The following is a 10,358-nucleotide window of genomic DNA, read 5'->3' as shown; positions in this document are numbered from 1 at the left end:
TTTTTTGCAAAGACCGTCAAAATGTCTGAAACCAAAGAAGGAAACCTTTGGCAACCTGTAGATGAACTTTCCCACCAATATTCCATTATATTTTGTTGCTGTGTAGCAGATGGAAGCAGAGAGGTAGTCTGATAGAATGGCATCTGGCATGGAAGTGCATATGAAGCAAAGGTGTGGAATTGAATTCTTCCACGTGGAAAAAAATTGCACCTATTGACATTTATTGATGCTTATTGAATGTTTATGGAGACCAAATGGTAGCTATGAGCACAGTGAGAAGGTGGGTGGTGCATTTCAGCAGTGGATCACCTCCACTGGTGCAGATATTTATGAGCGCAACATGCAGAGTCTTTTTCACTGTTGGCAAAAATTCATAGCTGATGGTGGTGAATGTTGAAAAATAGTGTTTTGTAGCTATGAATTAGCTCTATAAATAGTGTCATTGTGCTCTTCATATCTGTTGCAGTTTCCATGGAAAAAAAAATCAGAGGCATTATTTTTAGAGAGACCTACATATATTTTATTACATTTTTTAAAAAGTGAAAACATTTTCCTAGCTTTTAAACAAACAAAATAAAAAAAAATCAGTATAAGATATATTAATGGATAGTGAATTTGCTGAGACCTGTGCTATTTCAGATGGGTCATAAATAAAGTGCTGTTGTCAACCTCTATTAAAATCTATTTATGTCTGTATAGTTAAATAAAACAGTAGATTGTCTCGTAGAGAGTTAACTGAAACAATCCAAAACAGAGGAAAAGCATCAGCAGATCTTCATCACAACACATATCTGTTCCTTCACTTCGATCCCCATCCTTTGCTAGCCACGTCATATGTTCCCTTGAAGTTCTGTAAAAACACACAAAAATTACATAGCCTCCTATGAATCTCCTATTTAAGAGAAATGTTAAAAAGAAAGCAGGAATTCTGGAGACACAACTTAATACTAAACAAAAATAAGTATGTTGCACGAAAAGTAATGCCTCCTATTTATTTCTGTGGAAACTGCGAAGGCAATGGTCTGGAGTTCTGCCTCCTCAAAACTGATCAGCAAAAACTCGGTCCTTCCTCATTTAGGAAGTTCCCAAAATATGGGAAGTGAGAGTAGTTCCGATACCATGCATTTGAAAAAAACTATTATTGCTTCTCTGAGCCATGAAATTGGACAAATCAGTCCCCAAAGAATTTGTCATTTGAGTTGATTTTCAGGTAAATGCAGTGAAGTCTAGATGTATCGTCATGTCCATCCATGTCATATTTAATGGTGACCTTCTTTTTTCAAGGATATGCCTGAGTTATGCTAAAGCAACACTGACCTGTAAAACCAGCTGAGTCAGAAAAGCAAGTCTGCGGTCAGTGAATGAATAAAATTTTGTAAATCTGGAGCATCATCTTCCCAGCTAATCTAGATTTGAATATGTTATTTCCATTTGACTTAGATCCTGCATATTCTCCATAAATTTTCACTGCATGTGACATTTTCATTCACTGAATAGGTTTTATTGCAGCATAAGCACTGACAGTAAGTAACCAAAGGAGTGACTACATTTCCATCAGGCATGGAAAGATAAAGAAATGCCATAATTTATGCACATCTAAATGCTTAGAAAATGATTGTCCAAATTAGATATTGGTCTATTATTTTATTTCATTTTTATAATTCAGCCTACCTGGCTTTGCTCTTTGGAAATGCTATGCATGCATCTTATGACAAAGCAGTAAAACTCACTCTAGAGAAATTCCCTTTACATATATCCATATCTCTATAGCTGTTTCCTGGCAGCATTTTTAGAGAGTGAAAGGTTACTACACTTACCCACTTCTTTATCTAGCCTACTTCTTCCCTTTGTTTCCTCAAACAACCCCATTTCATTTGTCTGACAAGGTTTACAAGGGAACTTCGTCTTGTCTTCTGTCACAAGGGTCAAGGAACAGCCAGTTGTCCTTTCTTGTTTCACTGGAAGAATTTGTGTCCTTTTAATACAAACATTGTTAGGACATTTCCAAGCACTGCTAGTCTTTGTTGAATTAGTTATTCTCTCAGCTCTTGAGTCTTTTGTTGCAGAGATGGCTGAAGAATTGTTGTGATGTCTAGCTAGTTGCCTGTCACATCTATCACCCATTGATGAAGTCTTTGACAGGAGAGGGTGATGAATAAACAGATTCCTTCAGGATGGCTCAATGAGGATGAATGTTATAAGCAGCCATTCTTCAAATTCGTTTATATAAGGCAAACATTAAATGAACTATCTGTCTTGACCTGCTTTTCATTCCAATTAAATTCTAGTTCACTATTATTGCTTCTCACAAAAGAAGCACAGAGGAGGATTTAAGACAAGGGAGAGTATGGACTTCTTGGTAAGCCAGAGAGTTGCCAGACTGTGTCAGTCATTTCCAGTCAAGACCCACTCAGGATACCTAGAGGCTTTTTTGTAGGCATCCTTGGATTCCTGTTTCCCATTTCTAATTCCTTCCTCCTTTGCTAAGACAAAGAACAGGACAAAGACTACTTAAACTGAGGCAGCTAAAAACGAGCAGTTCGGCTGAGATACGAGAAAGGAAAACTTAGTGCAAGAGAGATACTATATGAACACTAGGGAGACCAGATAGAAAGAGAATAAATATGTCTTGAAATGGGTCTTTTTGAAAATATTTTCTGCTCAGATCACAGTCTCCATAGGGGAAAAAAATCTGTATGCAGCCTAACACAGGATGATTACTTCCTATGACTGTCATGAGCAGTCTTTGTTGCCTCTCCCTGACTGCTCCTTGAAGGAGGAGAATTAAGATTCCATGTTTTCTTGCTCATTTGTCATTCTTAACTGAAAATAGTGTTGCTGGCAAATGTACTATTTCTCCTTGGCTAGTTTGATCTTCTGCCTGTGTTCACTTCTTACCTGCCTTTCCATCACTCTTGCAAACAGCCCTATCAGTCTGTAGATACAGCTGAAAGAAGAGTGAAGAGGAAAACACAACTAACCACCCTAATCTGCCACTTTCAAGCCAAACTTACAGAATTTCCCCTCACTGTGAACAGTCAAATTACTGGTATGCCTGTTCACAGGGGCAAAGAGAGCTTGTTTACATTCTTCCTGAAATTTTCAATCAACCTCATCTTCCATACTAAGTAACATACTGTGTGGGATCTAAACACGAAGAAACATTATTTTAAGGCAACAGCTGCTCAGAAGTTGCAGAGACCCACCACCAGGCTGTTGGACACAGTGCAGTGCTGCTGGAATACTTGGATTCAGAAAGTTTGCACAAAGCCCTTTGGTAATATCTAAAAGTGAATGCATGATGAGTTCCTGGAACAGATGTTGCTTGCAGTGAATTTGGAATTTTTATAAAGCTCAGAGGTGGTTCACTGATAATAATAAAGAGAGTAAGACAAAGATATGCAAACTTTCATTCACCCATGTTCTCAACACAACCTGAAAAGTCTCAAGAAAGGTAACTGGGTAAGAAAGTCACAAAGAGGGTATGCCCTGGTGGGTATCTGTGTCAAATAGGCCTTGCACCCTAGCAAGATGTTTACAGTAATCTGCAAAGCTAAATGACGCTTCCCAACCTAAAATACCTATGTAACTCTAAATGTTTGCAACTGAACTCACACTGTGCTCAAAGAAATGTGGAAATGTATGTTTACACCCCGAAATCAGGCAGAACATGTGTTTTTGACTATAAGAAGAGAAAAATATAGAGCTTCTAAACACATTTTTCTTTGAGATCTCCAGGTTAGGCATGAGGGAATTGAAACTTGGGAACCAAAATGGAAGGAAATATTTGTATGAACCTTGATGAGCTGAAAGATCTGAGTCTTACGGGTTTGTATTCCAGGCACCCACACAAACTGAAAGAGACTTTCAGAATTGAAAATACTGAGGCAGGTTACCTCAGCATTCCTCAGAATCACTGCTGGCAGGGCCCTCTGGGTCCCTCTTCTCCATCACCTGCCCCAGCAGGGTGCCCAGGGCCACGTCCAGGGGGCTCTGAGAGATCCTCAAGAGGAGACCTCACAGCTTCTGGGCAGCCTGTACCTGTACCGGTCAGAAGGGCTCCTGGTGTTCAGAGGGAACCTCCCGTGCTCCAGTTTGTGCCCAAGGCTTCTGGTCCTGGCACCAGGCACCGCTGAGAGAGTCCCTTCAGTATGAAAAGTTGATCCTCTTACAATTTTTTTCTAAAAACATTATTAATAAAAAAACACTTGCAGGAAATTGTGGTAGTTACAAAAGCGCACAGGCCAGAATAGTACATCAGATCATGGTGAGAGCTGGCAGCAAGCAAAGGACACTGTATTTCTGGGTCAAAACACAGCTATTGACGACTTTGTGGTGGATATTTTTCACATCTACTAGAACTAAGTAGATAGAACTGGAACATCCACAGGAATATGTTACAGTGGAAATGAACTGCAATCTCTCATCCATAATTCTTCCTGTATGGAGAGAAATCCAATTGTTTGAAAATATGAGGCAACGGGAACTGAGTTGATATTTGAGTTTAATTTACTTCCACTCGCATTATAGACTTCAACAGTATGAAGAACATTGTATTTTATAACACAAGTGTCAACATTTCTCGTTTTTTGCATAATGAATATCATTATGACTATTGATATGCTTATGAAAGATGCCCTTAGATTCCTGCAGCGTATGCCTGGATTTGTGCCCATGAATATCAAGAACTGTCCTGCTGAGGCTGCTTTTTTGTTTGGTTGGTGTGTTTTTTTGGGAAGAGGACAAGCAGAGAAATGGCAGGATAATATTGCAAAGACAACCTCTACAAGGTCAAAACCCTCTTTCTTTATAGAGTTCACTGCCTGTTGCAGAGCCTGTAATGTCATTATGTTTTCCAATAAAGGCTCCATTTGTTCCATCTCTTCAGCAACCCTTGCAGAAGTGACTTTGAGCCAGATTACAGTGTAAACCATGTCAGAGGAAAAAGATTATCAAGAACTTTTGGAAGGATGACCTCAACCTGGAAAACATCTTCCTCCTCACTCCCAAAGAAATGATTTCTTTTCCTGAAAATGAAATTCAGGAATACAGGTAAACATGAAGAGAAGAGGCTGCTTTCTGCCACACCTGAGGCAATGGGTCACAGAGCTTATCTAGTACACCTGATCACCACTATGTCTTTAGAATGCCACTCCTGTCTTTAAATAAATTCAGAAGCTACATTCCTTTCCTGCCTGAGCTACATTCCTCCTCCCAAACATCAGTGATGTTGTGGGTTGCCTGGCTACTTTTTGAATAGTCTTTTCTTCTGCTGCATTCTTCTTCCATATGCTGCCTGGTCTGTGTGCTCATAGAGCATTCACAAGGACCTCAGCCGTTATCATTTTTTGCACCTTTAAGTTCTACCACTAGATGGAAGCCTTGACCTCCAGAGATACTCCGTGAGATTCCTGACCATTTAGTTGTATATCCGAGTTTCCAGATAAGCTGTTTATCTACACCCATTTCGATATTTAAGTAATAATTGGCTGAGCTTAGGCATTGCTGTAGTTCACTGATTCTTGCACGGAGGGTATAATAGTGCATAAGTTTCCCAAGCATCTCAGATAGAACTGTACAGACTAGTAGGACTACATATATCTTGACCAAAAATATGGCATTGGCCATGGGTAAGCAAAGGGAAGAGAATTGAATCTACCTCCAACCAGTCTCAGCAGAGGTGGCAGTTACCAGGGAGATATAGCTGGGGCTGCTACATCTGTGAAGGCTACTCCCTTGAGCAGCACAATCTTCCCAACACATCACAGATTCCGAACATTTCTGATAACATCAACGTATACAGAGCATCAATGTTGCCATATACTCTGAGTTTCCTACAACATTTCTGTTTGCAAGTACCACATGAATAAAGAGTAAGTTTTCAATTGTTGGCTTAAGAAATTGCTCACCAAATAATTCCTGTGAAAGGATACTTTTTATATCTTATTTTTAAGCGATTCAGTGTGAATTTTTACGTTCAGAATTCAAAGTGTGTAGGACATATGGCTCTCAGGGGATCATCTGCTGACTGGGTAAGTAGCTTTTAGTAGTGGGATATGAATTGCTGAATACTCATAAGTATGAACTCAGAATTTGCTTTTGAAGAAAACTTTTGTTGGTCATTAGCCAATGTCAGTGAAATCAGTGGGAGATATTTTTATTCCTGAGTTCCAAAGCAGATGCCAAAAACTCTACAGCGTTAGCAAACAGCAAATTAATTTCAATGTTCAGACAGAGCAAACAGGAAACACAATTTGTAGAAATTTCCTGGGGAATCAGAAGGCTATTCCAGAACTTCTGATGCTCATGCATATTTAGTTCATATTTTACAAGGCCATAGGAAGATCTGAGCGCAAAGGGATGAACTCCTCATTTCTTTTTTTGTATTTTTTGTTTTATTTTTAATATTTTTAATATTTCAAAATATTATTAATATTTTAATACTTTTATTTATTTTTAATAAAAGTGCAAAAGTCTGATCTAATCCACTAATCTAAGCCCTGTAATTCTTCTCATACACAATACTGCAACTATTACTTCTGTAGTGCTATTAAATTGTAGAACAGTTATATTAGGTGTGCATGCCAAGCAAGTGACATGTGAGGCTACATCTATGCGAGTATTTCAGACAGTCAAAGGTCTGACCATTGGCTCTGAGGCCAACTGACATGACCATGAATCATGATCATGAATCATAGAAACATGTAATCACTAAGGTTGGAAAGGACCTCTAAGATCATCCAGTCCATTCTTCTACTTATCAACAATATTTCCCACTAACCATGGACTAACCATGTCCCTCAGTACAGCATCTAAACATTTTTTGAACACCTCCAGGGACAGTGACTTCACCACCTCCCTGGTCAGCCCATTCCAGCACCTGACTACACTTTTGGAGGAGTATTTCCTAACGTCCAACCTGAATCTCCCTGGTGCAACTTGAAGCCATTCTCTCTAGTCCTTCTGATAGTTATGTAGAAGTGGCCGACTCCCACCTCGTCACAACCTCCCTTCAGGTAGTTGTAGAGAGTAATAACATCTCCCCAAGCCTTCTCTTCTCCAGACTAAATAATCCCTGTTCCCTCTGCTGCTCTTCATAAGACTTGTGTTCCAGACCCCTCACCAGCTTCACTGCTCTTCTCTGCACATGTTCCAGGGCCTCAATGTCTTTCTTGTAGTGAGGGACCCAAAACTGAATGCAGTACTTGAGGTGCGGACTCATCTTTGCTGAGTATGGAGAGAAATACCCTTCTTTGCTCCTGCTGACAACACTACTTCTGATTGTTGCAGTTTCAAGCATGACTGGGCAAGGAGCCCCTTTCTCCCCTTTCAGGGAGAAGGAAAGAAAGATAACCCAATTAAGGCCCAATTAAGAGATAATAAATTTACTACAAATGGTAAAAGAATGTTAGATAATAATAAGAAAGTTACAACTGATAACTCAAATGGGAGAGAGAGGAAGGCTCTGACCATGCTGTTGCTCACTGCACTGCTGGAACCCAGAAATGCCTTCACACCCATCACTCAGAACTGTAGATCATGTGGAGGCCCTTGGGAATTGTAGTACATTTCAGTGTATTTTCCTCTTGCAGAATCAAAACTCACGTGGGACTGCTAGAGAACACAAGACCAGACAGTACAGCACTGCAGTGCATTGTTTTTCTACATCAGATTGTTGCATGATGTCATGATATCGAATACTGATATAACCACGACATTGATACAAGCCAAGATACCACTGGCCTACTTGGGCACCTGGGCACACTGCTGGCTCATGTTCAGCTGAGTGTTGACCAACACCCCCAAGTCCATTTCCTCTACACAGTCTTCCAGCCACTCTCTCCCAAGCCTGTAGGGTTGCCTGGGGTGGCCAAAGTGCAAACTCAGCACTTGGTCTTGTTGAACTTCATCCCATTGGCCACAGCTCAGCTATCCAGCTTGTCCAGATCCCTCTGTAAGGGCCTTCCTGCCTCCCTTCCAAGGCAGATCAACATTTCCTCCCAACTTGGTGTCATCTACAGACTTACTGAGGGTGCGCTCAATTCCCTCATCCAGATAAACAATAAAGGTATTGAACAGGACAGATCCAAATACCAATCCCTGTGGAAAACTACTTGTGATCGGTAGCCAGGTGCATTTAACTTCATTCACCACTACTCTCTGGGCCAGGCCATCCAGGCATCTCTACTCAGCAAAGACTGCACCTGTACAAGCCATGGGCCCCCAGCTTCTCTAGGAGAATACCTTGGGAAACAGTATCAAAGTATCATTCAATCACAGAAGATTGTTCAAACAGGACCTTCCTTTCATGAACCAATGCTGGGGTTGTCCTGTACATCCTCCAGTTGTCCCACAGAAATGTATGTATCCACCTAAAATTCTCCTTTTCTCTCTGAATGTCTTTATTGCCAACTGGAACGATTGCCTGCAGACTACTCTCTGTCATTGCCCAAATTGTGATGGGCACTGTTTGATGGGATTCTTGTTAATACATGCTAAAATTGCTGACACAGGCTACTCATGAAATCATAGTGCCATTGACCCGTTTCATCCACCAATACAAATGCTACTCTTAGAGTCAAGGCTCAGAGCTGACATAGATAAGATAATTCAATTGATATACACACTTTTATTCTCATCAAGGATTTTGTCTACACTGGTACAAGGCTTAAGAAAGAAAAATTCTGTAGATTTATTTTCTTTACGCTGCCATTTGCAAATGATCTGTATGTGATAACAACAGCAAAATCAATCTTCTAACAGCCTTCACAGACATCTCTTTTCACCTGAGGATTGCTTGGTTTTAGGATTGTGCTCCCATTATTCTAGCTGGCATTAATTCATTCTGTTTATTTCAGTCAACGTTTCACAGTCCTGCATGGTTGTATTGGGTATCCTTTCTGTGAATTGAGGTAGGCAAGGGAAGATGCACCATTACTGTGAAGCAATCCATTGTTATCAGCTATCCTAATTATTACAAGAAGGGAAATCTCTCCTGCATGAGCTAGTCCACATCATATACATGTATTTCTCAGCGCTACAAACTACTTAATGTCTAAATGCAGTATGCTTGAACTTTAAAAAGACACTGAAAAAAAATTACTTTTCCTGGAAAATTGCTTGTTTGGTTACCACAAGTAACACTGGAGATTATTGTAATTGAAAGGAATAGAAAATCTTGGGTTTGGGCATGGTTTCATTGTGCATTTTGTTCCTATTTATTCCTTGTGGGGTATACCATATGAGTTAGGATGTGGTCCTGCAACAGCTGGAGATTCTGGCTAAGATCTCAACTTCAGCACTGAAGGACAATAGCCTGAACTAATAATATTCAGCTTATATTTATATTTTATATGGTAATGAAGAAGAAGAATCTATAGCAAAATCAAAAATAAAGCAATAAAAGCACAAATTGGCAGGAATCGTTGGTAACTGTACTAGCTTAAAATACTTTGAATTTATTTCCCAAACCAAATGCATTTTAGATTGCCAGTGCTTTTAGAAGTGCCATCTAATGTGATTTGGAGAAAAGAAGAAGAAGTCTCATGGATAATAGTATCAACATGGAATAAAGGATAATGTCACAGCATTTCATCGTTTTATTTTTTGGTACTGCTAGTGTTTATCAAATGGAAAACTGCAAACAGCAATTATGCACCATTTTGTAATACTAACCACTTTCTGTTTTCATGACTTGCAGACTCCTGTGATTCTGTCGGTGGAAAATTAACACACATAGATTGTAGACTGGTGTATGGAAACAGGCAAGGATTGCAATTTGATGGCTGAAATTTAAATTACTATTCAAGTTGAGTTTTATTCTAAACTATAGTTATAACACAGTCCTGTGAACATTCATTTTCCCAGCCAAAATGTTAAATATATTTTCTTCCACTAATGAGCCAGCTGCTGCCTAAATATACTCACTATATTTGGTGTATTCCCAATCTGTTCCTTAATTGTTTACTAATAACAGTTACACAACTTTTTTAGATTGCTTGATTTTTACACAGTTAATAATTTTACCAGTCAGAAATATAACTCAAAGTCTGAGAAACTTGCACTAGTTCCAACGTCTGATACAATTAGGTTAATGGCATGGAGCCACTGGAGTGTGGAGATGCAGGCAGACTGCTCTGCGCCCAGGAGCCAGAGCCAGGATCGTATTTGTCCTTGCTGTCAAAGAAAAGAGAAGGGCAGTGACAACATTAGCTGGAGGCATCTTTCTGGAAATAAAAACTGTCAGCCTCCCCTCAGTTTCTCATGCCCATAGGCAGCTATCCTACAAAGTACTCACACTTCCTAGAAATTTCAGCAGATTTTGCTGGATGTGAGGGAAGGGGAAGGGGAAGGGGAAA

The sequence above is a fragment of the Meleagris gallopavo genome, chromosome 1, assembly GCF_000146605.3.
Source record: "Meleagris gallopavo isolate NT-WF06-2002-E0010 breed Aviagen turkey brand Nicholas breeding stock chromosome 1, Turkey_5.1, whole genome shotgun sequence".
NCBI lineage: Eukaryota > Metazoa > Chordata > Aves > Galliformes > Phasianidae > Meleagris > Meleagris gallopavo.
Note: the sequence above shows the minus strand (reverse complement) of the source record.